The 27,586-nt window shown below is 44.5% G+C and overlaps 1 protein-coding gene across 1 annotated transcript in view; it reads right to left on the reverse strand.

The window, feature by feature from the left end:
* LOC149335096 (uncharacterized) overlaps nt 1-27,586 on the reverse strand; it is a 223,225-nt gene that overhangs the window by 65,603 nt on the left and 130,036 nt on the right. The gene's annotated exons all lie outside the window — the stretch shown is intronic.

The raw sequence follows: 27,586 nt of genomic DNA on the forward strand, positions 1-27,586 counted from the left end.
GATTCTTCCTGTCTGTTTCCCTCTTTCTGTCTCCCTCTCCTTCCTCCAACTCCGTTCCCCGTCTGGGTCAGGCCTACACCTTGTACCACTAAAACAGTGCAGTGCTGCGGATGTTGTAGCAACCAACAGCCAGTCCCCGACCGGGCTCACAAAACTGCTTTTCCTTCACAACGGTCCATGATTAGTTCTTCCCTTCGCAGTAGTATCTTCGATCATCGCGTTTGGCTAAGACACAAAGGCTACTGCATATTGTAAACAGTCCTTAACTACTAGCCGCTTTCTGAAGTCGTTCCAGTTAAGCGGCGGTCAGCTCTATCTTGCATTCAAAACGCTGAAGCGTACTATGGGTTCTGAGCATAGTGTGCACAGAGGACACGTTTTCATTCCTGACGTGGTAGGTAGTATGTAGCGTAAGCCTCCCTTTCTTCCCATTCGTTTTTTATTTTCTTTTTCTTTCTTTCCTCTATTCTTGCGCGATCTCAGTGAAGAATGCTCCCTGATACAGGCGCAGCGTTGGCTGCCAACTGCGATTTTGTACTTAGTGCTTTATCGTCGTCTTGCAGGCCCTCTTCGATTCGTCGAAGACGTCCTCTACCTGGCAATCTTTCCTGTTTTCCCTCGTTCTTTATTCTGCTCTGCGCTATTCGTTGTTTCCATATATGTCAATGCGGAAAATGGAGAAGAATTCAAGCCGCTGATGCGAATCGAAAGTAAGCAGGGAAGAATACATATCGCGGGATTCTTAATTCTCTCTCTTTTCCTATAAGTTGGCTTGCGTCGACATTTTACCTGTTTGTTTGCATCCCTACTCTGTCGGCGCGCTATACAGCATCCCTCTAAAGAGATGTTTATTTAGTCGGTCACAGTTCTTCTCGTGTCTTTTCTGACATTTTAGGTTATTAATTGTGTAGAGAGCTATAAAACATTCCAAGAACTCCGGTTTTGTGAATTCAATTGCTGTTTATTTTTTGCGTGCAAGCATGTTCTTTACCACTTCGTCAAGATAGGCATACTTATAGCTGCAAGGTGTTGCTGGATGAAGGAAACTTTGCAACGAGTAAACTTCCATGGCCGGCCCTTTTAGCGGCTTTAAAGCCCGTGACGCACGGCCGGCTAAACTAGTCACTTCAATATAGCATTAGTTTTAATTAAGTAGAGGCATGAAGATAATTATCAGTGGGGAAAATCCGGCAGGTGCACAGGAAGATATCTAAGCAGGGAGTGGCGACAGCAGATAAGAGCACGCGATCTTTAATCAATAGTTTCGAGCTTGAATACTAATGAGGAAGAACACTCGATGTTCGTCAGCCCCACGGGAACGTAACAGTGCAATGGTGTTTTTATCACTTCATACTGTCAAAATAAGCATAAAGATGCTTATTAGAACCCTTATATCCTTCAGAGACAAGCGCGAAACTCTCGCCAAATAAAGTGGACAGGACAAAATACGAACGAAAAAGCCACCGAATTCGCGCAATGTCACCGTCTCCTTATTCTTCCCTTGTCGGTTTTTTTCATGGCCTAGCTTCTGCGGCCTGAGCTTGTCGCTGTTGCCGGTCCGATCTCCCGCGTCTCCAGGTACCGAACGGCTCGGCGCCAGCGATAAGCCTAATGGGGTGTGCGCCGGTTGTTTCCCAACCCGTAATGCACATGGCCGGCTCGCAGCTTGGTGATTCGGACCGCCTTGCTCCTCCGCGGGTGATTCGACCATCCTTTTCGCCAGTATTGATTCCAGGGCTTAACGGTCGGTTGCCCTCGTCTCCTAATAGAAGAGTTAGTAGCTCCCGCCGCCTAACTTCCAGTAGATTGTAAGGTGCCGTACTCTGTGAAGGCATCCTCTATTTTCGGGCCACTCAGGAGTTTGGGTACACCTGGGACAGGGGGGGGGGGGGGGGGGGGGGGGAGGGGGATCGCGCTGCTGCTAACGCTGATAACGCGACAGGCTGGGGCTCTTATAGGAGCACTCCGGTGCAGGTCTGTAGGAGATCGGGTAATACGAAGTGACGGCTGAGGCAACTAGACCTTTAGCTCGCTGGTCGAAATTATATCGCTATATCATCAATTATGTGAAAGATATATGATGGAGATTAGTTTTGCATATCAAACAGAGGCTGTCGTACGCATTCATCTCTTTCTCCTGCTTTTTTGTTCACAAGTCGGTCAGATAATCTGCATGAAAGGTGTGACAAAAGAATTGAAGGATGAGCGATGAGAACATACAATGCAGATAGTGCGGACCGAGCAACTTGGTTTTAAGGTGTAATAACACTTTTCATCATTAAAAACAGGCCCAGGTGTAAAAAATTCAGTTACTGCAATAACCACAGTTATTACATTATACTGCAGAAGCCATTCAATGCATTTACGGCAACATTATTTAGGGTATTCTCTCAAAGTGAAGTAGAGGACAGTGGGGACCAGCTCTATATGGGATAAAATGTGACATTTTCGTACTTAGCGTCCTTAACTTCTAAACCTGCTAACAAATTTGCAAGAAATTTATCTGACGCTATCAGTCTGGTGTCCAGTACGACTCAGCTTAAGGCTGACGAAATTGTTTCTTTTTTCTTTCCAGGCAGAGCAAAAAAATTGCGAAGGAGGTCAAAAAGGCGCGAATGTTTCGAACTTCACCTTTCTCCAAGAGTTCTCTGGGACCTGTAGAGCAATGTTTCGAACATAATGATGCATTAAACAAATCACGGTATCACTCAGAGAAGTTAAATGGAAGTTTAGAAAAGTAATACGTGTCAAAATATTCTTTGTTGCATTCATGTCAAATAAAAAGGACGCGGAGGAGAATATAAATTGGCCTCTAGCAACCGATTACCGAATTCTATTTACAATGAGCCTACTTTAACTGAAAACGTAGCTCTTCTGCGATGGGAAAGAAAAAATGATAGGCAGTTGCAGCAACCAGCAGCCGTTTGTGCATGTGAGCTAGGGTGTCGTTGGAAGGTTTCATTTTTTTTTTTTTCCGGCACAGGTCTCCGAGGGCACGCTAAAGCGCCTCTGGCATTTAGACGTTGATCACGGAGTCCTTTTCGCTCCTAACTACGCGAGTTCGAATTATGTGGCGGGAAATAGAATGTTCCGTATGTGAATAAAATTTCATCAGCAATAAATACGTCTTTTAATGCCGGGCAAACATCAACTTAGCTAGAAAGAGCTATTCAATCGGTTTTTCTAAAACAACAAGACTTGTATAACATTGTGCCTAATGTTCCTTATATCGCCGGTTTGACAACAACGACCTCCCTCCCTGTCAATCAAAACGTAATGCTATAGCCGGTGAAGCGAAGGTTTAAATTTCTGCGGCTGCGTCCTGCCACAGTTAAGATCACATAATCTTGGTTTTGATTTTTCTCTATCGCAACTATTATACAAGAAAGAAGAAAACAAACAGAAGAAAAACAAGAGGGCTTTGCGAGTTCCAAGAAAGAAAAAAATAAACATATATTTTCGTTCAGAGACCCAAGGAACGAAGCCTCGAATGGGCGTTTCTGCAATCAGCCAGTTCTCCGAAATCAAACCTGCTTCCAGCGGTAACGTACCGGCGAGCACCCAAACTACGGAGTCATCTAACAAGAAGTTGTGCGGCAAAAAGTTTGCTGCTGGACAAAAGTGAAAGAGGAGACCAAAAAGAAAAAAGCGAGCGAATGAACAATACAAAGATGCAAAAAAAAAGTGTCACCTCAGGCGACAACAAAGCCAAGACGGAGCTAGAAGCGAGACTTTCTTCTCGCTAATTGAATCGATTTGCAAATTGGGCAGCGGTACAAAGGAGAAGGACGCGCAGCATGGGGTCTCTCTTGAGAGTCGGCATGAGTGTCGCAGAAGGGGCTCACACTGTCCCTAGAGGGCAGCACGGAACGGGATTATTCAGGCAAAGTTCCCAGCAGTCACCTCTTGCGACAAAGCTCGTCTTGTTCTCTTCGAGTTCTGCGAACCTACTTTACATTCGCGTCGTCTTTCACTGCCCCGGCTCTTGATGAAGTAAGTTGCAACACAAGATGAAATATGCTAAACTTACAACCCTCCGACCCCAGCCTACTCCTTTCGTTTCGAAGTCTTACTGGGCAGGTGCGATATTACAAAGGCGTTTGCTGTGCACACAGGACGTGTGGGGAGATTGACGACGTGACTTGTACACCACCCAAGCGCAGTCCTCGGTCTTCTAAGTGAACGACCGTACAAAGGCGCACTGAATGAGTCGGGCTGGTGTTGAAACGAAACTCGCCAGATTTTGAAGTGTTGCTGCAGTCGAAATGGCACTGCCCGTAAGGTTGAGCCCCGGCATCCTTTGACTTAGTCTCATGAAAGTTTATCGCCCTCTTCAGGTGAACGTTGCGCAATATCAAACACGAGTGTCAAACGAGTTAGGGGCGTATTTGTGGCAGCTGGAGAAAGAAAGTAATATGTGTGGAAGGAGCTACATGTGTTGGGCAGATGAAAGAGTCCATAGATCTCTCTATAGTCGGATACAAGTCAAGAAAACAGCTGATTTTCCTCGTCAAATGACCCTCTTATCATGCAAATGGCGTCGGCCGATTCTCATGAACCTGCTAGCATGAGTAGCGTGATAATGCAAGAACGTAACTATACCCGACAATGCAGGGAGGCGTCTGTTCCCTTCCATCTGCAACTCTTTGCATTGTTACGTTAGCAGGTTCATGGTGATTGGCCGACGCCATTGTCTGGGAGGGGTCCTTTGACGGTGAAAAGCCACCTTTTTCTCTTGACTTGTATTCGACTATAGAGATATCTATAGCCTCTTTTATGTGCCCAACCCATGTAACTCCTTCCACACAGATCGCTTTCTTTCTACAGCTCCCATAAATATGCCCCTAACTTGTTTCACACTCGTGCTTGTAACTGTGCAACGTTCGCACGAAGAGGGCGAGACACTTTAGTGAAACTAAGTCAAAGGATGCCAGGACTTAGCCTTAAGGGCAGTGCTGTTGCGGTTACAACAGCACTTCAAAATAGAGGGGTATTCGCTTTGTGTGATAGACACGGGTTTCATCTGTAGCTCTAATGCCGGTAGGGTTCTTCAAAGAGCTTAATGCGTTCAGCAGATGACATGATTCATTTGGTCATGTGACCGGTGACAAAAGATCACGTGGGGTCGCTAGATAACGACGTCATTTCATGCCGACGATGGTCGTACGATCTCCGGGACGGGGCCTAACTAGAGGAGCTGACACAGTCAGGAAATTAACCCATGCGTCCTAAACAAGCAGCAGCTGTCGCTTAGTTTTCCCAATCCCCGAGGTCACAGAAGCCTGTACGCTGGCTTCGAAACTTGAGCAACTCAGCGGATCCAACGCTGCCTGGAGTTTGGTGATGGACTTAAGCGCGAACGACAGCGCTGTCACTGGCAGTTAGTCATTCTTCTTGGAAGAAGGAAAAATGGCTCAAGGCGATGAAGAGGCCGCTGTCGAGCCGGCAGCTAAGTGCTCTTTTGCTTTTCATGTACGCACCCTAGCAGGAGACTTGCTCCGCGGCGCTTCGGGCTGGCGACACAAGCATCGATTGGACGCCGAAAATAAGCCAATCGGGAGAAGATGGCCGAGAAGATAAACAACGAATGAAACAACGCATGCATCGATTGTTTTCGAGGAAGGAAGAAACACGCAAGTGAACGCCACGGATGCTCGAAATGTGACGTTATATTCGAGCGAGGTAATTATTCGTCGTTAGTGTTTTGTTGATCTTAGTACTTCGTAACTGTCAGGATAGAGTACCGGTGGAGCTTTGCCGGTGACACTTGGCAGTGGTCCAAGGAAACTCAAGAAATGGTGCGGTGTTAGCTTGCCATACTGTTGTGACACTGGCGTGTCAAACATTCACTAGCTGTGCTTCGCTCGGAGGGCCACCACGCAAGAGCAATAAACGCTTGTCCCGTGTGCTATTGTAAGAGGCTATTCGCGTAATCGGCAGATGACTCAAAAAACTGCAATCGGAGGTTGCTACACTGTAACCTCGAACCCAGGATCAGCAGGTTAAATCCGCCCTTCAACTCCTTCCGTGTGGTCTTCCTTTCTCTACCCTTTTCACCACTTTAGGTCATCTGAGGAACAGCGACTCAGCCATCCACTCTGAGCAATACCGCTGTGCTACAGGCAGTCTTAGTCTTAATGTCCAGTGAGTCATTTAACGTCGAACTCAATGGGACTCGACCATCACGAACGACCGTTGGAATCTCAAGGGCCCTTAGGAACGACCTCGCAATCAGACGTTAAAAAAACATTATATATATACATATATATATATATATATATATATATATATATATATATATATATATATATACTATTTTATTGCTCCTCTGTGGCTGTCTGTGGATTGTGGTGAACAACGATTTATTTGAATAAGTCTTCAAGAGCAACTTTCTACTAAAGATAGGTCCTGTTTCAATGTTTCAATATTTGATTAATGGTTTGCAGCTCTATTTGGTATATATATATAGACTTGAAACAATTAAACAAAATAACTAATAACGTTGATTTAATATTCAGATTGCACAGAGCTACCGTGTTTCTAACTATCAACACAATCAAGACGGCTTGGACGGTCACTGATCGGTGGCAGTTTTGTGAGCGAAAACTGAACGCTTCTGAAAGGAAGTGCACGTCGCCGCCCATCGTTGCTCCTCTGTGGCTGTCTGTGGATTGTGGTGAACTACGATTTATTTGAATAGATCTTCAAGAGCAACTTTCTACTAAAGATAGGTCCTGTTTCAATATTTGATTAATAGTTTGCAGCTCTATTTGGTGTTTTTACTACTTAGAGAGATAGATACCATCGACGTACCCATTGAAATGGGGTCGTGGCAAGTGCCACTTTGCCTAATCAGTTAAAGCGGCTGTTTCATTTATTTTGTAATTTCCTACATGTTGCTGCACCTAGCGCCATATGTCGGACCACATGCTCACTAATCTAAGATAACTGAAATTTATCTAAATCGACCACGGATGGACCTCGAAAGTTTCGTTCACCATTCACTCCATGGCAGTTGAGATTTCTCCTGTAACAGGGTTCTGATACTCTTATCAGCGGCTATCGCTTATCGCGGCCTCTTTGCTCACATCATTTTCGCATTTCATTTTCCAAAGTGCACAGATGCAATGGAGTGAAGTTTGAGGCAGGGCACCATTTCTGGCTGTTCAGGTGGTGCGACTGTCGTCACGTCTAATTTTTCTTCATCTGTTTTTAAACTTCCTCTTAAGTAGGTTACTTCATATTCGCGAACCACTGTCATTTTTTCTCCTATAATTATTTCGTCAACAACTTTCGCTGTAACGTGTGTGCACTTTTCTCAACTTGTTAACATGTTAATATGCGCCGTTTTCAAATACCTTATTCTGCAATTTTCAGTTTCAGTTTAAATTTCAACATGAGAACAATGCACACAGCACCACCCTGCTTGCGGAAGCCAATAAAATTTTTAAAGTCTTTTAACCGGTTGAAGAGAAGACAGCAGGCAAAGAGTCGATGTGACATTATTTGATAAAGACCCAAAACAATAATGAATGTAAATTCAGTGATTAATTCACGGACTTATACTATAGATACTGTTTGCGTAAGGTGCAGCACGAAACCCAGTTGTGTAGAACAATGGACAGAATAGAGTCCGTATGCATTTCTACTAGTTTTCTCAAGAAGGCTTTGTTTTCATTAAATTCAAAATGGAGACACATCATATAGGTTGTTGTAGTTTGCAATCTCGCGTGTTCGATTATACGCGATCCTTGCCGTAAAACTTAGTCCTCTTGTTCACTCAATCCATCTTTATCACTTACGTACCTAACGTAGGTGCTATGTACATTTTGTAGCAGTTGAAAGAGGACCGGATTGCAGGCTAGTTGGTTCACAACAAAACAAGAAGTTTCTTTTTGCCTACCGTTGAAGAGTGGCGAGCGACATTTTGAAGTTGTAGCACCTGCTTGCCGGCACATTGGGGTTATAAACAAGACTCATCTTGGCTTTCCCACGACACAGCTACTAAAATTCCTCATTTACTTCTTTCCGTGTCCGTACGCAGCACTATGCCGTATTACCTTTCCCTAAGCGATAACATGGAACCCGGGTTGGTGGTATCAAAAATCTTCGTGCATCTTTCTTGGCTTCTCTTTTCCCTTTTGATTCAACTTGAACACGATCTTTCTCTTTTTCATTCGTCCGTCTCTCCCTTCTTTATGCTTCTTCGCTCTGGGTCGGGACCTTCAATTCAAGGAGCCGAGTGCTTCGACAGCGAGAGAGGGGATAAGGCAAGGGAAGACAAATTGCCCGCGAGCTGGGCTAAGTGTATCCAGGTCACCGAGAAAGAATGGCACAAAGAAGGGGAGAACTGGCGAACGAAACGGTGCAGAACGTCGACTTGTGGCCAAATGAGCCAGAGGAAAAGGGGGAGAAAGTAGAGAAACATGCCCGCCAATGCAGAAGAACAGAGAGTAAAGAAAGATGGGGGAGGGCAGTGGGTGGAGGGAGTGCTCAGCAGAGGCAGTGGGCGAAATTGAAGGAGTCTTGGCTTGTGGAGAAAGCAGGCATCGTACGTCCTTATGTGAGCGAAGTTGGACTCGAGGGCTCGGGGCAAAAACGACAACAACAGAGTGGACGAACGACGGTTGGGATGATCTGGCGGGTTGCTTTTGCCTTTACGTGGTCAATCTCTGACGACGCTTGGTCCCCTTTCCTTTTCGTGCGGAGTAAGCAAAAAAAAAAGCAATAAAATCTTCGTTGTCCTTTATAATAAGTGAACGGTCGGCGACGGGCGGTCGCCTCACGATCTCGGCGCAGGAATCATCGTCCCAGCCGCCACCGACGCCGCAGCTACGGTGAAGGGGGGCCAGGGAGGGTGGAAGGTCCTTATCTTTTTTCATCGGAAATGCCCCCTTTTTCTTTCGTATTTGTTAGCTGGGAAAACAAAGTTTCTTTTCCTTCAGCGTACGCTTAGGAGGACGACGCCCTGAATCAAAAAGCGGGCTCAATTTGCCGAGTGAAGTGCTCTACTCCCAAACATTACGGAGCGGCAGCCGGCAAGAAAAAGGGGAAAAGAGGGAATGGGAAAGAGCTGGACAGGGAATGCGAATCGTCCGTGAGCAGGATGCTCCCCTTTCAAGCTAGACGGCGCCTGTAGTAGTTGTTCCTTATTTACGTTTTGAGAAGGTTCTCGGCAGATTTATCAGTTTATACAGAGTCTGTGCCGGATAAAGAAGCCTGCACTTGAACTCGGAGCACTGGAGTCGAGTTCTTTTTCGGCGTTAAAAGCGGCCGTGATGAAGGTCAGAAGAGCGCAAGGAAGCCTTCTCATCTGCGGGAATACTTGGTCTTTTTTTTCTCTCTCTCCGGTCTTATAAAGTGGGAGAACAGGCGGGTTGTTGGGTGGAGTCAAGTCTGCTTTCACTGTCCGTACAGTAGAACGGTTTTTGATGGCTGTTGCTTTTAAAGGACGGCCAGGTCGGAGCATCGGGAAATGCAATTATCAGAGGTTGCAGCTCAGCCTTGTATTGCGCAGCTCATTAAAACATCAGACAAGAGCCCTGAGTTTCGAGCATTTCATTGTTACTGGGTGCTACATTTCTGTAATGTACAAATCTAGTACTTTAATTACCGAGAACATATATTCTGTAGAAATGAAATTAGCAAATTAGAGCACTAAGTCTCATAAAACATCCCTTCACGTACTCATGTAGAAAAACGACGATTGAAATTAATGTGCTTCCGTAGGCAGGCTTAGATTTTGGCTGGCAGCGTTCTTCCAACTCGCCTTTTTAACCGTGGCAGATGAAACAGTGGCTTTGTTTTCGTAAATATGTTGGAAAATATGGTCTGCGAAATACCCTGAGGATTTAGTAAAGTTTTGCCGATCGAAACGAAAAGTAATGGGATTCCTCATACCTGTACGTTACGTGTAACGACATGTATTGCAGTGTTAATGCTGAAGTACGACATTTGTTAAAGCTACCCGGAACACAGCAGTCTCTGCTTAGTCGTGCTTGCATGGAAAAATTACGACACCCTTACAGCTTTAAATCCTGGGATGGTGAGCCAACTCGTCTTCTTCAATCCAGCGGAGCTCTAAACCTTAACTGATGCTGAAGTATGTTACTGCTCAGCTGAGCAGCAGACCCTATGAGCTGAACAGTTTGAACAAAAAGTGGGCTTGGCACATGTATAGTGAGTAGAGCTTCATATTTTGCCGTAGGCTTTGATGTCCTTGCATCATTTCTCCGCCACCGCATCCGCCTCACAAGCAGGGAATGCGGTGTTCGATCCCCATTGCCACCGGGTACCTACCGGCGATAAAATGGGAACAAGCCTTTCCCTGAACTGGTACTCAGCTTCTTTAGGGTGAAATGCTTGGGAAATGGGTCGTTGACTTCACCTTGAGTAAACGAAAAACACCTTGTGCCATGCGCTCTTTGGCCGCAGATGCGATAAAAAAAAAATCAAATTCGGAATTTCAGAACGTGAAACAGCAACTGCATCAGTTCGCAGTATGCAAAGAGCTATAATGAGACTCTTTTTCTTGTTGCCATTTCATAAAGGGTGATTTTTTAAACATTTATACATTATTAAAAACTGTGAAAGATACGCCGGTGCGATCTCTGCAGGTGGGCTGTACAGCGAAGCAGACATTACGTGTCAATCATTCAACAATTTCTTAGCTACAGTGAACTAATCAACATTTTATTTCTGATTTTCCAGTACAAGATTATATCAAGAAATTGATGACAGCAAGCATCGAAGGTGAGCGCCGTTTTAAATTTTTTAAATCTGCAATGTGGTTCGAAACATCGACTGTCCAAAATACCTATTTCAAAGCTTGCTGAGTTGGCTTTCCTATGTCGCTCACATTATCATGCAAAAAATGTGAACGCCGTCTCTGCATTTGATGACGTAGGAGACGGTGACTTAATTTTGGTGACAATACCAAACACAGCGGCTTTATTTTATCAGTATGCAGTGCGGGAAAGATGTGTCTGCGAGCTTTCAAATGCGTATTTTTGACGTGAACTTTACCACATCACACAGGCGATTAAGAAAATTGAAAAATTGGGCTCTCCATTGGTGTTTCCGGACTTCAATTTCGCATTATATTATTGTTCGCTAACATATAAAGTAAAAAGGTGATTACTTAATTTTCCTTATTAATCGTCTAATCATTGAGCTCTGTCACATATATAACGTCCGTTTTGCTGTACAATCTACCTGCGCAGACTGCACCAACTTATCTCTCCCAGTTTTTAAAATAAAATCCGCAAACTTTAAAAAAATCACCCAGTACAGAGCCAAAATTAAATGAATGCGTACGTCTTTTGAAATGATAAAGGTCCTTCCTGGTCTTCTTGGGATCTACAAGGGGGATCTGCATTACTTTTTGCTGGGCTAGTTGGTCCATCCTGACATAAGTGAAACAGCGCGAAAGAAGAAGCCCGAAGGCGAAACTAAAAAGGGAGAAGAAAGAGCGCTGAAAGCTGTAGGGCCTGTAGGGCGCTCTTTCCTGGCCCTTCTTCTTTTTGCCTTCGGGATTCTTCTTTCGCGCTATTTTCCCTTATGTCGGGATTTACATTCACAAAAATTTGTTTCTTACAAAAATTCGCAGCTCATGGCGGCTAGAAGATCAAAATATATAATGAGGTAAAAGCGCTTCTAGCCCAATTTAGGAGGTAAATGTCTCTTCTGCGCAGCCTCTTATGTTCTATCGCATCCTGTTAAAGTTTGTCTCATTCCGCCTTATCTCTACAGTTTCCTCGTAATTTTTGGGTAGACTTTTCTCGGAGGAATTCTTATCTCAGATATTGTACATTTAATTGTATGCTCGATTGTATGGGGACCACAACAATGTTTAATTAAGTTGTGCCATGTTATTTCATTTTACCAGACCTCTCCTTGCTCAGAGCGACTGTAGGTTTGAACAGCTAGTGATTTCATTCGTAGTTTCTAATTAAAAAGAAACCACCAAAACTGTCATGCAAATTGCCTCGAATCTTTAGAGAAATAATATGCAAAAGAGGAGAACGGGCCAGTGATTGAGTTTCCTCGGAAGCAAACCAGTCTTACAGAGCAGGCACACTTGATTGTTTTGAACGGAACGCACAGAGGATCCTGAAAGCCTGCTAACGCGGCCGAACCAGCAACCATGACCCGCATTGCATTCAGGGAGCTGTCCTTTGGTCGCTTCGCATGTTTCGGAAGTCCATTAGCAAATACCGTTAAATACACCGAATGTCTGGTACCTTAAACGCACAGCGAGACAATGTGCCTACGCTCAGGAGCTTGATGAATCCATTGTTCTTGTTCCCGGAATATTGGTTCGGAATTTCTTGTTTAACTTTGTGCCTCTAAACGTAATACAATGAAGCAGGGTTCACTACTAATAAAAGTAAATTAAAACGTAGAAGTTGAGGAAGAAGAGAAAATGCCAGAAGTGAAGTGCTCGCTAATGGAACTTCAAAGTAACGGTTCCGGAGGCAGCGCCTAATGGAGTGCAGCCTCTCAAGGAATCACTTCAGCGTCGAAAGAACGCTGGACACACATCCCAGAGGCACGAATAGCTTCTTTCTCGACTGCTTCGAGTTATGACAGCGCTTCCTACGCATTCGATAGGCCCACTGCTGTAGACACGCAGCATAGATTCTGATACATCAGGTGCCCATTGGAAGAGCGAAGGTGTTGGTAACGTCTTTCATATCAAGCTGGTTGACATCCGTAATAAGAGATTCGGCACACAAGATAAACATGCGAAGAAAAGGTTATCATTTATTCACTTACAATTTTGGCATTCTAGGGACCTCAGCATTACCTGCATTACGTATTATATTATTATATTCTGCGCTAGAATTATATTTTGCCATTTCTTCCTTCTGGGAGATAAGAGTATGACAAAGGCTTTGAAACAGTGAGTGATATCACATGTAACATACAGGCACCATGTCTATTCAGTCGACTTTTATGGGTTTGCCAAAAGCTTTGCCTAAATCTCCTGTATAAGAGATCGTCCATTTTGACCATACACTGTAGTTCTCTGCAGTGGCGCTCTTGCTACTGGGAAAAGCATTCGGAGGCTTCTGTTTCCTGAAATATATCAGAGCACACCGACGACACCGACTGACTGGCGCACACGAAATGGGCGAAAAATTTGCCGCTCTTTATATTTGCAGAAACAGTCTTCTTGACGCCTTAGGAAGAAGATTATCGAACAATGGGACACACTAGCTTAGTACAGGGGGTGCAGAAACTAATGATCCGCTCCTACGGAGTGGTTGTTCGCATTTGCGCACGGATCGGTCGAAAGCAAGCAGCAGCTATCACAGCAAGTCATTTTCTTTAATGTCTGGCGCGTACTGGCAGCATATCTACTGCATTGATAAGCAGCACTTGCATGGAAATTTCTTTCGAAATGAATCATTTTCGGAATGCGGCCGAATAAAAATACTGGCCAGATGGAACATCTGAAGTTGGTTGGTTGGTTGGTTTATGGGGTTTAACGTCCCAAAACGACTAAGGCTATGAGAGACGCCGTAGTGGAGGGCTCCGGAAATTTCGACCACCTGGGGTTCTTTAACGTGCACTGGTGTTACGTGTTACTGGTGAGCCAATGATCGGGCTTTCGAGCTAGAAGCTGTGTGGAAGAGAAGATGGGTGCATGTGAAGTTTTTACTTCTTCAAACTTGGGGAGAGAGGAGGACCTCAATTTTCTTTTACCGTGTCAGCTCTTAAAGCAATGCTTTCAGAGATTACGTCATTCGCACACGATGACGTCATGATTACGTACCCAGCGCCGAAACTGCGACGGTGGTGGAGCCCTGTCGACCTTGACGCCCGCCAACCATTGTGAATTACAATCGCAATCGATAGAAAAACGGCGACTACCGTCCAGTTGGAACAATGCGCACGTCAAAAGATGTGGGCGCGGCTTGAACTTAATTTTTGATAGCAGGGATGAACTTAAGAGGCAGGCGCTGACTGCTGCAGACGAGACGAATACACCGTAATTAGAGCACAAAGAGCAGCCCAGACCGCCGACAGCGAAAGGGGGGAAGGGGGGGGGGGGGGTTACAGCGACACGCGTACTTTCTTCCCTCCTTTGTACAACATTCCTAGAGAACTTTTCTGTTTTGTATTTACTTTCCCACACTCATCGCCCCCTTTTGGAAGTCGGCGCCGGCAGCCGTTCTCCCTAATGAGGTTCCTTTTACCCGAAAACACAATGGCCAGGCCTAACCGGAAGTGGCTGGCGCAAAAAGCCCCTCCTATCCACCGCCGAGCCCTGAAAAGCCGCAATTACTTCTGCAAGCCCGCGATGTGAATGCCTGTGGACAGCGCAGACTAGGCGGTGGCAGCGCTGTGAAAACACGGCGGTGAGAGGGATGTCATTTCTAAGCTGACAGGCCGACTTAGTGATGCCCTTCCTTGTTGGCTAATTTTATTGGGTGGGACGCATTATACGTACAGTCAGGCCGGAATGAGACGCGAGCAGCGTCTCTTAAGAAAGAAAAATACTATATCCATGCACTTTCAGGTGCAGTGTAAACCTAGCCTGATTCATGTTACTGGTAAAAGTGTCTACCGAAGTGTGTGTTCATAAACCAATGGGAAAGAAGTATCGCGCTGCAAAGTAAAAAAGTTCCGCAGATGCGTGTTCATGTTTGATTAAGACCTGGCTGTACGTTAACTGAGGAAATGCCTGGCGAATACATTTTTCTGGCTGGCAGTCGGGATTCAGAAGTTGGCGTTTGTAGGCCGAATAACGGCTAAAAAAGCCAAAAGAAATAGAAAGAGGAAATGACCTTATACCAGCAGGGAGAAAAAAAAAAAGAAACAACGCGAACGCCAGAGCCTCCGCGCTTTAAGAGCAGAATGGAAGCCGGAAACGGTGCGAATAAAAATCGCAAGCAAGACCCGTGAAGGTGATGAGAAGCATGCAGAAATACTTTTTATTCACACGCATCGAAGCGAACCAAAGGCAAAGTATTTTCTGTTTTAACGATGTTCTGAAAAAATAGAATGTTTGCAATTACTGCGAATATTTTGCTGTCTTTACTGAGAGGCAGAGAAGAGCGACTGATTAACTTCGTTATTAGAGGAAACTAGCTGGATCTGTGGTAGCCTTGACTGTCTGGGCACAAGGTTGAAAGTCGATGGCTCATTACTGTGGCACTGCAAGCCGAAGTATTTCAGGTTACCCGTGTTTGTTCTTTTCTATGCTTTCGACGAACATGGTGCTCCAAAGATCATCAGCAAAACAGGGCTGCGGTAGGGCATTGTGGCTCAAGTTATCATGATTGCCTTTTCTTTGGAATCCAAAGAGACCATTGTTATCGGAGTCCCTTTCAATGCCTCCCCATTACGAAACTCAAGCTCGGCGAATCCACTATATTACAACAAAAAATATGCGCATCAGTGCCTTTAATTAGTTGAATAAGAGCGCGAATGTGCTGATTATAACATTTCAGCCCTACAGAACAGGGTTCCTGTTTCTCTTTCGTTTTCCTGCACTTGGTGTGTTGGATTTATTTCCCTAATACTATTACTAAACATTCTACTATTACTAAAGACGATTACTATTTTTATTACTAAGAAGTCAGCCGTAGTGCAGAGAAGGATTCAAAGAACACAGATTATCATACCGCATAGGGAATGGCGAGTCTTTCAATATCTTCTTTCGGTCTAGGTTCAGCGCTTTACTATAGGTTCGTCGCTCCTTCCTACAACTTGTTCCTAGTCTTACATCTACACTAGTCTTGTTCGTCAAGTTATGAGGTTGCACTTTTCCCCCGCTGTTCAATCTCGAGGCGCTGCGATCGCTCCCTGGTCCAGATCGATCCTGAAAGCGTACGCCGGAGTGCATCCTTATGCCAACCGCTTCTCTCTACGCAGGAACCTCTCTCCTCTTCCCCTCCCCCATCAGCCTCCCGCGTTTTACCCCGTACAGCTAAAACTGTTCAGTGTTGTGGAAGCCACTGCCGATACCAATTCAGGAAGACAAAGTCACTGAGCGACTCACAAAGAATTAGCGCTGGCCAGTCTTAACAGCCAACTCTGGCATAGCCAAAGAGTAGCCCGGACTGTCGTGAACATCTTTTATATGCGGACTAGTCGCATTCGGGGCCACCGGCTAGTTGATTCCAGCTCTAGTTCCCGCAACGCTGCGCAGCTCGTAGAAATCACTTGCCACAGTGCACTTCTATACTGTCCTCTTCCATTCAGACTGGACGAGCCTTCTATGAACGCCGCGTGGCAGTCGTCCAAACCTACCCGCAATTCTCTTCCACGCTGAAGCTCGCTATGTGCAAACCGAGGCGCCTCCTCTCCAGCTGTAGACTGCCCCCCTTTCAGACTCCGCTCTCACTCAGCCCATTCGAGAAGGTCCTGAGTGCACCCGTAATTGAGCCGTTTCCTCTGCACCCCTACTGCTGCTGGTCCCTATGGTCATGCTTGTATGTGTGTGTGTGTCTGTGCGCGCGCGAGTAAGCCTTAAAAGCGCCCTTCTTGAACGCATCTAAAACCACGAGTGCGTGCATTGCGTGTGGGAATGTGTGTTTGCGTATGAGGGCTTGATCCTCTAGGCGTGTGCCTGTGCATGAGGACTGCGGTCATTGTGAACGGAGCGCCGCTTTTAATTGGAACCGCCTTAGAGGTTCCCCCTCGTCGGCGTCGCCTCCCTTAGTTCTGAAGAGTAAAGCCGGATCAGTGGTTTGCGAGGGAAGGAGTGGTAAGCCCAACTGGGACAATTCCTTCCTCCCTTCACGCAATACACCCCAGCCTCCGTTTTTGTTAGCTCCATTTAGCGAATTAGGTGCAGTGCTACCAAAGTTATCGTGCAACAACACTGGTAATTATTAGTGCGACGAGGTGAACGCACCGTCAGAAAGCCTCATTGCGGTGACCTTTAAGATCTGTTCTAACTGAACGCGATGTAAGTGGAAAACGCATTCCCGCGAAACCACTGCTAGAAGGCAAATGTTTCTAGACTCACAAGAAAAAAAAAACATTGTTAAGAATTGAACCATTAAAAATGGCACTGCGAGTAAAGACTGCCTCTTTCAAGAGATATTGGACGAGCTATGCCTCAAGTGTTGGTAACGCTGCACGCAATTAAATCCCGGCGTGGTTTAACCACGGTGCTTCCATTAGCAAACTTTCTTCGCTCACGTCTACGGAGTGGGCCGTCGAGTTCCTTAGAAGCCGGACAAAGGGCCTTCTTGCTCAAAGGACCTCTCTTTTTCTTCATCGTTTCACTTATCCTTGCGGCTCTCGAATCCGAGCAAATTTTTGCCGTAGTCTCTGAGAGTTTTGGGAACTTACGTTAAATACTTCTGGGAATTTGGAATAAAAAACAAGACCTCGCAGAAATTAATAGGTGCAGCATCTTAACCGCCGCTTTTAGGCAAGCGGTATTGCGTCCGAAAGTTCCAGAAGTGAGGATGTCGCAATAGGTTGACAGTGCAGGCCTTCGGAGAAACTGCTTGAGAAAAAGATTGCTGGCCGTTATGGTCGTTAAAACGCTAGCCACAGAGTTATCTAAATAAATCTGAATGCAAGCTGCAGAACAACTGGCTTGTACAAAAATTTAGCAGAGCCTGTGAAAGCATGAAAAGAGGTCGCGATGATTGTCTGTTTGAAAGCTACCAGTGATGATTAATGAGCTTTTGTGTACTTGAACTGATCCGATATTGACCGGTTACTTATGTACCTTCTTGTTGGGCATCGTTAATGGCCAGTGTCAATCACCAAACAATCACGTGACAACAATGCGTATGCACTCATGCCAGCCTTTTTTTTTTTTAATCTGACCTCAGATGCCATTCTTGAATCCGTCTACCGCAAGGGAGCGTTCAACAAACTATCGTTGAAATCGAGAGGTTGGCTCGAACTCATAAACACAATGAATATATTGCGAATTTTTCGAATAAAAATTTTAATGGTGTTTCTCATTGGATCCGCGGTGGCGTCACGCAAAACCTAGGATATGCAGTTGCCATGGTAACACTCCGTGACTTTCGCTATAGATTGTTCTTCACTGACACCATTTGCCAGAGGCTGCTTACTTAAAACATTTGCCTGTTTCCAAACCTAAAAAGCCCCTTCCTAAATGGAAGGGGTTTTATGGCAACAATGATATAATCAGAGCAACGGAGGAGTTCTCTGGTTTCCAACCAGAATTGTGTTTTTGTCCACAGAAGTGAAAGAAATTCAATACAGCTAGAACAGATGTGCTCCCTGTGAGAATACTTCTTTTTAATCATATGGCATTCACAAAACCTGCACGACATCTGCTTTCTTTGTAAAGTCTTTGTAAGTCGTAACGCGCCTTTCAAAAAGGTACCCGTTCCATTAACGCCAAAGATGATAGAAGGCCGTGCATGCATACGTTGGAAGCACACTTATTTCTTCCCCTACGAGATGGAAAAAGGCTGTTTTTGGATAGAAAAGAACAGAGAATAATGGTACATTGCTGCGGTCCTGCATTGTGCCGAGGAAACGAATAGCCCGCGGCGAAATTCGCCTCCTATTCTTCAATGTCCGTGCAATGACGTCTCTGGATGGAATGTGGAATGACGTGCACAGCTCCGAAGGAATGTGGATAGTGGAAATAAACCTTTCGGTTTGCCTTCGTTTCACGGCTGGTGCTGAGATCTTCGAGGCGTAACTTCAGTTTTGCACCGTCAAATCCTGCGCCTTTTAGTGCTTGTTATTCCTTACAAAAGAAGTGGATTTTCAAAAAAGAAACGACGGATTGAAGTGTTTTCGTTCAAAAACTTTGTCTAGCAGAAAGTTTTTGCCTCTCACTTTGAAAAAGTAGAGAAAAAGTCAAGACCGTATTCTTGGCTTCAGTGCCTGTCAAGACGACCGCATGTTTGCGTACAAGCAATGAAAATTTGCTCACGTAGACAGACCTAGCTGTACGCTTCTAGAGACTGAAAAGTAAAATTTTATTCCCCCGAGTGGTTGAAATCACTTGACGCGTGTTAATGTGCCTCTTGAAAAAACAACTTTCTTAGTGCACAAACCGGCATAAAAGTTTTGTTTTTTAAATGTGTTTATTTTTATTATATGTCGGCTGGACAGCGAACGCTTCAAATTTTATTGATGTACTGTTTACAAAATTCAACAATGTGGGGAGTAAATGCGCGTCTGTGGCAACTGTCTTGGCCGGAGATTTTGCATGAAATCAATGATTATTAACTTCATACCATCTGAGCTTATTCATCAGACTTAAAATTTTCTTGGCTTCCTTGTCTTCTACGCATGAAACACGATCTTAACACACTAGACTTCCTGCCGTCCGTAGATTGGTTCTTTCACCCGTCATTGTTATTGTAACCTAGAATGCCCTACTGTTCCTTAAACTTTATTGTATGTAAAAGGGCAGAAAGTTGGGCAAGTTAGTTATACTTCATGGTTAAAAAAACTGCATAAAAGGACAAACGGAAGATGAAAGAACACAAGAACATGCAGTAGTACTCGTGTTCTTTTTTCGTCCATTAGTCTTTTTCCCTTCTTTTCAACCATGCATTATTGCACTGAGATATCCCCATTTCCCTTATCTACACTCCGCGGCCTCTTTAAAAGTCACCCACGGAATGCGGACCAGCCAAAACAGCACTAGTCGCACGCTTCCTAAGCCTGTTTTCATCCCAAGTTAGTACAACAGATTATCGGTCCTCTTTCTTTACTTGCGAGCCAGAATGGGGCGAAGCATTGAAGCAGAGTGTGTTCTAGTAAAGCACAGAAAGACATAATCCTTAATCGTGGAAAAGATGAAAAAAGGTTGATGTTAAGGGTGTTAAGCTTTCTTCATGTGCTTTCTTCACCGTACTGCAAGGTGGCGTGCAAAGCCCCGGCTAATCTGCGCGCGGTGTCGGAATCTGACGTGTGTTCGGACGGGCGCAAACAAGATTATCCGTTAGCGGCGACGCCTCATCTGTCCGCTAGCTCTGGCTACGGTTGGCCTTCAGATTATCGCCAGATTCCTCTAACGACATCTCGCTACAGCAGCCGTGGTTTCTTGCTCTAACGCTCGGAAATTCTTCCAGAGGAAGCGTATTGTACTCACGCGCAGACTTCGGTGTGCGAAGTGCAATGGAAGTAATAGATCCAAGAAATCGAATGTCATTAGTTCCAGATACCAGAACATAAGGAACCAGTTTCAGTTTCAGTATTATTTCCAGACAAAATTCTGGTGGGACACATGGGCCAAAAGCTGCTTTTGTCAGCTTGACGAGGCCCAGGCCGAGCGTATTACAAGGCAGGGCAAGTCATACAGATATTGAAAACAGCAAAATAAAGGAACATAAAAATATAAATACCTAAACACACAGCACAGATAGACGTGTAAAATGTGGTTACAAGTAGAACGTGTATAGAGTTTTGAAGTAATGTAAAACTGAAAAAAAAAAACATGCATATGAATGATTTAAACACATTCAAAATCAAAATAAATAACATCAGTCCAACACAAGAGAGAGAAAAACAGTGCACAAGAAAATAACAAACAGTTTATATAATGTGGTTACAATGGTTGTGTGATGAGGAAAAAATATAAAGAAAAATATTTGGGACAATGGAAAACAGTTAGTCACCAGAACATCTATACGGATACAAAGTACTGTCGCAACTGGTTAAGGCAGGGTTTGGTAAATTGCGAGTGTTTATTTAAAATTAACGGGAGGTTGTGCTTAAGGGACTGTAGTTTGTAACTGGTGCGGAAACCAAAGTTTGTTAGCACTACTTTGAGCATTTTTTTAAGCGTAAAAATGCTAGTAACTGTGGATTAACCTGCCAAAAAAACCAGAAGGTAAATACTCCTAAAAAGATTTAACTCAGACACACACCACGAGGAAGACAACACGTACTATGGGGAACGAAATTCTCCAGGTCGTGCGACCAGCGATTTTGGCTAATAGCTTGCATGTTTTACATCAAAATACGCCAGTTCGATTTTCACCTCGACGAAAATGGTCTCCAGACTGCGGCTACCACAGAGATAACAGCTTCAGATAAAAGTTCGTGATGACGCACTCTGGAAGCTTTTGTCCCCGGAAGTACACACAAGCGCTTGTGTGCGTGTCGTCTTCCTCAAGGTGTGTGTATGTTCGCGCTAAAACTTTTTGCAAGATCGATATGCATCAACTCGCCCAAAAAGAAGCTCTAATGAGGTAAATCTTTCCTCAAAACGACATAGAAATGACTTGCGTCACATTGCTAGTTGCGCAATAAGGAGGCTATCTTCTTTCCGGAGAAATATTTCGAATATTTTAATTATTGTTTTCATGTGCGCCGTTGAGCCATGAATGCCTGTTTAAGCTTAACTTTGTGAAAGAAGAGACCCAGGAGAACATTTTTTTGTAAGCAGTTCGTTTCGTCTTTTTTTTTTTTTAGCCAAAGACGACATTTGAATTTGTTATATATTTCAGGTTTTCTTCAACTATTCAGTGCGAAAGTTAATATTTAGCCCATACTGACAGTGTAATGGCCAACAAGCTATTTTTGAGTTAAAATGAAATTTTCTTTGCCTATCGCAACGTAAATCTCGGTTCCCATTACGGAGCGACTTGAGATTGCATATCGCTGCCTTAATTCATACTTTCAGTTGGATATATTTTCCGGGAAACTAACGAAAATGTTAAGAGACACCAATGCCCCCCGTGCCATGCGATTCTTTTCTGCGTGTTTGTCTTCGTTTGATGTAAATTATGTCGAACTACACGAACCGCCGGACGCCTTCGCTAAATTGCACAGACCCAATTAGGTCTGGCAGCGATGACCAGCCTGAGTTATCGCGCACCGCAATTATTCGATTCGAACTCCGTCGCAAACTTAACGTGCTCATGATATCTAACGCGTATCCGTTCGTAACATGGCGTTGATTTTGTATCCGAATGTAACGCAGAAGGCGTGTCAAAGTTCGATTTTCGTGAAAAAAAGTGTGCTTTAGAATCGGGTAAGCAAGGTAATTTAATCGCAACCCATGAACGCCACTTCATGCGTCCTAATTAGCTTAAGCTTACCAAGCCAGGACTCCTTTACACACCCCTTGTAACCGGCTAATGTGGCCATCTGGATTGTGCCGTGTCTGCTGAAGCAAGACAGAGAAAATTATTTGTGTTATTCCCAATTATTATTACCCTACGAATGCACTTGCGATGATTTCTCTGATGGTGTGCTTTCTTCCTCAAGTCTACAATCCTAACCTAAGCTCGTTACACTAACGCGTACAGCGCGAGGTATGGCTCATTTGACATCGGACAGAAAAAAAACACGAACGGCTACTAAGACATACTTAGGCATCATTTTAACAGCTTCACGGAGCTACACGCTAGAGTAACTAAACAATAATTAGACTGGGACCCTCAGCACAATAGACGACAAAAATTATGCCTAAATTTATTTCTTACTGTCTCCCACTCGTTGGTTCCGATAGAAAAAGATTACGTCACGCAGCTTTAAGATGTCTCAAAACGTGTGGGTCGTCATTGAGAATTGCGCGAAATTTCTTGTCATACCAAACAATTTAAGATTTCATTTTTTCCAAAATAATATTAGAGTGGAACCATTTGCCTCGCAATGTTTTTGCTGTTTTATCCAGTGATGCCTTATTTTCAAAGCTGAGTTACGTGTTTAATGTGGATCTCTGTGTGCTTTCTCTCTTTGTGTTGTTCATTGTTTTGATTACGAGTATTTTGTGTATAATGGGCATTTTATTGCCATGTCGCTGGAGTTCCTCCGTTTTAAACCCGTGATGTAAGCATTCCTTGTTATCCTCCTTCCTCCCAGTGCAATGTCTCCAAGCGCTGTGGGTTTTGAATAAATAAATAAATACAGATGCACAATCTTAAGCGGGCGAGTCCTAAAGAGCGCTGACTAAACAATCTTGTGTCCACTCATGGCTAATTTATTGGAACGTACTTTATTTTGAAAGTAGCATCATGGCACGTTAAAATGAGCCTAAGGGAACGCACTGTTTTTCTGGCGTCTAGCACCTCAATAAGCAAAGGCTGCCACCAATGGCAATTAAATTAAGAGGGAAAGAGTGATGCCCCATTTTGAAGCTTTTGCAAAACAAGAAAAAAAAAGCAAAACGCTGAGGCAGCGTTAGAGTATCGAGTGTTAGCTATCTCGAACGAATGTTGCGTCATTAGGTATCTTCGCTATATCAGGTACAAAGTTTTCGTTATATCCGGATATCTGCTTTTTTATGCCAACGTATACAACGCAAAAAGGCAAATCGTTTGACACCACTTCTAATGTCCTACGTCAATTGGTTTGGGCGCAATGGACGTTTGAAGTTTCAAGAAGTCACGGTTTGGGGAACAAAAGGTCGTCGGTGCGAATCCTTATAATACGCAAAACTTTAATTCGACCAGTAAGCTTATAGACAGTAGCACGCTGAATCGTGTGATACCACTGCGAACATTCTACGCCGAACTTTCTGCGCCAATTGTACCACTCACTGGTGCCACTGTAATCACCTTGTGTTTCGTACTAACGCGACCTTGAGTAATGCGAGTATTAGAGCTAAAGCTCTAAAACAAGATAAACTCTAAATATGCAAAGCGAACCTTTTTTTTTTTTTTTCAGAAGCGCATGAATCAAGCTCGCAAGTAATAAAGGAACAATGGCGTGGAATGTCAGAGACACTCCACTGAATGAAACGAAGCGTAAGATGTTCTGTTCAGCACGAGGAATTGCGATATGGTCGTGCCGAATGGAGTGAAGCGTAAGCAACAAGTGAATAAATGGCCTCAAGCGAACGGTAATAACGCGAAAGAAAACCAACAAATTCAGATAAATATCGGCCAGCGACGAAGAATTTTGCGCTCCACTAGGTTCAAGAAAGAAATGGCGGCTCGAGAAATTCGTGGAGCTCCTCATGAGTGCTGCGTGAAAAAAGAGAGGAAGTCAAATTTCTGGCCGGATATTCTAGCTTTGCGTACGCGAAAACTAGGTCACTTTCGAATGGACTCACCATTAGGGAAACTTAACCGATCGTTTATGTGTTGGGCTACGTCTCTTGCAGGTCCATTCTGTGGGGTTTTAAGGCGAGTTAACTTTAAACTAGTCTGTGGACTGCGATCGGTAAGTTCTTCGCGGAGCGCTCGAAATGAGACCACCTTCCGCGAGCGAGTCACTGCAAAAAAAAAAAGGCGTGGAGAGAAAACAGAAAGGTAATTAGCGAGCGAGTGAGTGAATGAGAGTTGAAAAGAATAGGCTAAGTTAATTAGCAAGTCAGTGAGTGAATGCGCGAGTGACGGATTGAGCGACTGAGGAAATGGTTAAATGAAAATGCCAAAGAGTAGGCTGAGTTAGCGAGTGGCTTACTGAGTGAATGTTAGCAAATGTGCGTATGAGTGAGGAGCCACTGATTGAAGGAATGATTGAATGAGGCACGAAGGTTGTAGGGAAACGAAACAGTTTGAGAGTTAGAAAAGGAGTGAGTGAGTGAGTGAGTGAGTGAGTGAGTGAGTGAGTGAGTGAGTGAGTGAGTGAGTGAGAGTGAGTGAGTGAGTGAGTGTACGCGAATAAGTGAGTTAGAGAGTGAGTGAGAGAGCAAAAGAGTGAATGAGTGAGAGAGAGATAGTGTGTGAGTTAGAGAGTGAGTGAGAAAGAGAGTGAGTGAGTGACGGAGAGTGAAAGAGTACGCGAACGAATGAGTAAGTGAGTGAGTGTAAGCGAGTGAGTGAGTGAGTATGAGTGAGTGAGGGAGTGAGTGAGTGAGTGAGTGAGTTAGTGTACGGGAATAAGTGAGTTAGAGAGTGAGTGAGTGAGAGAGAGATAGTGTGTGAGTTAGAGAGTGAGTGAGAAAGAGAGTGAGTGAGTGACGGAGAGTGAAAGAGTACGCGAACGAATGAGTAAGTGTGTGTGTGTAAGTGAGTGAGTGAGTGAGTGAGAGTGAGTGAGTGAGTGTACGCGAATAAGTGAGTTAGAGAGTGAGTGAGTGAGAGAGCAAAAGAGTGAATGAGTGAGAGAGAGATAGTGTGTGAGTTAGAGAGTGAGTGAGAAAGAGAGTGAGTGTGTGACGGAGAGTGAAAGAGTACGCGAACGAATGAGTAAGTGAGTGAGTGTAAGCGAGTGAGTGAGTGAGTGAGTATGAGTGAGTGAGTGAGTGAGTGTACGCGAATAAGTGAGTTAGAGAGTGAGTGAGTGAGAGAGATAGTGTGTGAGTTAGAGAGTGAGTGAGAAAGAGAGTGAGTGAGTGACGGAGAGTGAAAGAGTACGCGAACGAATGAGTAAGTGAGTGAGTGTAAGTGAGTGAGTGAGTGAGTGAGTGAGTGTACGCGAATAAGTGAGTTAGAGAGTGAGTGAGTGAGAGAGCAAAAGAGTGAATGAGTGAGAGAGAGATAGTGTGTGAGTTAGAGAGTGAGTGAGAAAGAGAGTGAGTGAGTGACGGAGAGTGAAAGAGTACGCGAAGGAATGAGTAAGTGAGTGAGTGTAAGCGAGTGAGTGCAGTGGCGAATGGGTTGTGTAAGTCAGTGACTTAGAGAGTGAGCGAGGGAGCAAGCTAACCAGTGAAAAAGTAAGAGAGCAAGATAACGAGTGAACGAGGAGAGCTGCCTGAATAAGTGAATGACTAAATGGGGCGAGCCAGCGAAACGACCTTGGGCAACTACACACTGACAGGGCAACATTTCCTGCCCTAGTTCCTGCGTAAACGAAAAATCACTACTGCAGCGTGTCGCCCTCGAATGCTAATCCTGGTAACAAGGAAAACAAAAAGTTGCGAAACTAACAAGCCGAGTTAGCTCGGTAAGCAAACTCCCGGGCGCCTTTCTCAGCTTATCTTTCTTGTCCCAGTTTCCTCGCGCGTGAACCAAGGGCTGAGATAGAGAGAGAAGGAGAAAGAAAGAAAGAGAAAAGAATAACAAGGGCCTCCTAGAGTGCAGCTCTACCTCACAGCTCGGGGGCCATGTTGTGTGCTCTTTGCTCTGCTTCCTTCAGTCCGTATATCTTTAAGAGCTAATAAAACCGGAGACGCGAGCAGCACAGGGAGCACCCGAGAAGAGGCCAAGGAAACAAACGGGGCGCAAAAGAAACAGGCAAATCCAAAGGCGAGACACACACAGTGGACGTGCGAGCCTCGGCAGAGGGGGCAGCGAGCGCGCCGGGTTTCACGGATCGCTTGGCCGCCGCGGATTGGTGGCAGGAAAGCTCGCGTTAAGTGAACCAGGCGCCCCGAGCTGGGCCCGGCCGATCAATGCTGGCCCCCGTGAAGCTGGGCTACGGGAAGGAGGAGAGTTGTCTTTCCCTCTCCCGCCTCTCCCACTCTCCTCCCAGTTTCGCGCCCCGTGTTTCGCCTCCTACGCTCTCTGGCGTGCCATGCGCCAGCGTACGCAAGAGTGGCTACAGCCAGAATGCAGAGGATATTACTTTTCTCACTAAATACCTGCTGGGTGCCTGCGTGCTTTTCATAGGACCTACCGTGTTGCCTGTGGGCGCGAATTGTATTTTCTTCTAAACCTCTCAGTAGCCTGATTACTAAGGCTCGAGTCATGGCAGTGTGTAGTTGCTGCATATTGAGTAAGAGATATTAATGAACTTTAAAAAAAAAAACTGTGTCAAAGAAATTTGTTATTTAGATATGGAACTAAAACTCTACCGAACGAAAGGAAAACTATTAAAGCAATTCAAGATGCGAGAAGTTTAAGTTGAACTTCTTCCTTTATCTATATCTCAGCAAGAATTCTTGTATACCTGTTCTCTTTGGTTAGTCTGGTTAGTCTGCGCTTTATTTCACGATGATACACATAAATGCACTTACTTTTATTCCTCATACACAGTAGTAGACTGAAGTTCTTTATTATAGGAACTGCCTGAAGCGTTCAGGTTATGCTGTAGGCTCTTTTTAGTGTTTTGACTCATTACGTTAAGTCGATACCTCTAATTTTATGCGCTTTGATATCATCTCTGATCGGACACTGAGCACGTAGTATCTTGTGACTAAATAAATAAAATCAGCGCACCGTTCCTCCTCAGGCACCGGTCTGGATTCACTTTAAAAGGAGCCTGCGTGTTACGACATTCGTAAGTTTCAAAGGAAAGACATAGGTATAGGTTACATGCGCAAAAAAAAAAGAAAGAACCTTTGACAGTATGCTCTAGTCTCGTTCAGTCCAAAACTCGGAGTGCTTATCAAGCTGAGCCATATGCCTTGCAACTTGTAATTACTGCTACGAGATCACGTCTACTGGTGTCAACAGTCAGGGCTAAGCAACACAAAATCGCGGAGGGAATTGGATGGAGATTTTTTCACACGACGACTGTATGTACAAAATCTTACTTTAGCGTTTGCACTACGCCATGAAAAGCTGACACGGAATTGCACTTTTGCAGGAATTTCAAGAAACGTCTTAAATATGTCATTTAGTTTATGAATAACATTTCGATATTAATGGAATAACATTCATGTGGCGGCAGGCCAATCGTGCATGCCATTCTACCATGTCGACCGGGATTAAACACGAAATTAGTGTTAAATCCCCCACAAGTACAGCCACACGTCCTAAAATTGTACAGGACAATAAAAAATAACTCACACTGATCAGCAACAATGTTTCAGACGCGTGATTTAGAAGATAAA

Source organism: Amblyomma mixtum, chromosome 7, assembly GCF_055824585.1.
Source record: "Amblyomma mixtum isolate Tamu chromosome 7, ASM5582458v1, whole genome shotgun sequence".
Taxonomy (NCBI): Eukaryota; Metazoa; Arthropoda; class Arachnida; order Ixodida; family Ixodidae; genus Amblyomma; species Amblyomma mixtum.